Raw genomic sequence first — 1,129 nt, forward strand, 5'->3', positions numbered from 1 at the left:
TGGTCATTGGTGGCAGACTGTGGCTGCAATATGACTTGCTGGCTTCCTGCTCCTGTCATAACTGAATTGTAAGCCAAACCCTTACTCATTTACTTCTTCTCAGGCATTTATCACAACAATGAGAAAAGTAGCTAATACAGTCACTTAGAATAATCCATTAGGTTATACATAAAGGTGAAAATAGTTGTATTTTTTCTCTGTGTACATTTTAGTTCAATAAAGCTAAAAAATATTATATAACTGTATAGAAAGGCCATAATGAAAATCACTACTGAATATAATTAGCATATGCCAATAAAATATTTTTAAAAGTACAAAGAAAAACTGTCCTCTAGTTTTTCTTGTGATTCCAAAAGTGTTGATACAGGAAGTTTAAATCTTTATAGCCTTCCATAAAGTTTGGAAATTCCATCCTTTGTTAAGGTAGATTTGGAACACTAATTTTAGTCTCCTGTTCCACTTTCAAGAGAAGACCAGCCAAGGAATTCCCAAGTAGAAGTTCAAAGTGTTGCAGTTACATAACCACATGTTTACAGTCAACTCTCAGGATTCAAGTCCATCTCAAATACTATCTGCTCTTCAAGAAAACAGAGGTCATAAATGCTGCACACTCAATCTCTGCTTTCATGGTGCAAAACTTAGCATAGAGTTAAAAAACTGGTGGTTTGAACTCTTGACTGATGTTAGAATTATCCTAGGAGCATTTCAAAAGTACAAATTCTTAAGTTTCACTCAGATAGGAATCACTTAGATTCCAATTTAGCTACTGTTATTAAATTATTTTAAAAGGTCATTAGGCTATTCTAATGTGTATCTTACTGAGCTAAATAATTCTAATTTCACAACTATACTTTGTATTTAAAATTATTATAAATCCTATTTTCTCAAACATGCCACTTAAGAAATTGTAAAAAGAAAACAAAATTATTTCTCAGAATTATTAATTTTTTTGGCTAAAATAGCTGAGCTACTCCATCTGACAATTTATACTGAAATGAATTCAAATATTTGCAACAGAAAAGGTAGTTTCCTCTCATTATAGTCATTTGGGTCATAACCCATACAAAGGAGAAAGCAGGAATACAGTTCATGATCAAATTCTTTTAGCTGTGACACTTTGTTTTGTTTT

The sequence above is a fragment of the Arvicanthis niloticus genome, unplaced genomic scaffold, assembly GCF_011762505.2.
Source record: "Arvicanthis niloticus isolate mArvNil1 unplaced genomic scaffold, mArvNil1.pat.X pat_scaffold_616_arrow_ctg1, whole genome shotgun sequence".
In the NCBI taxonomy this organism is placed as follows: domain Eukaryota; kingdom Metazoa; phylum Chordata; class Mammalia; order Rodentia; family Muridae; genus Arvicanthis; species Arvicanthis niloticus.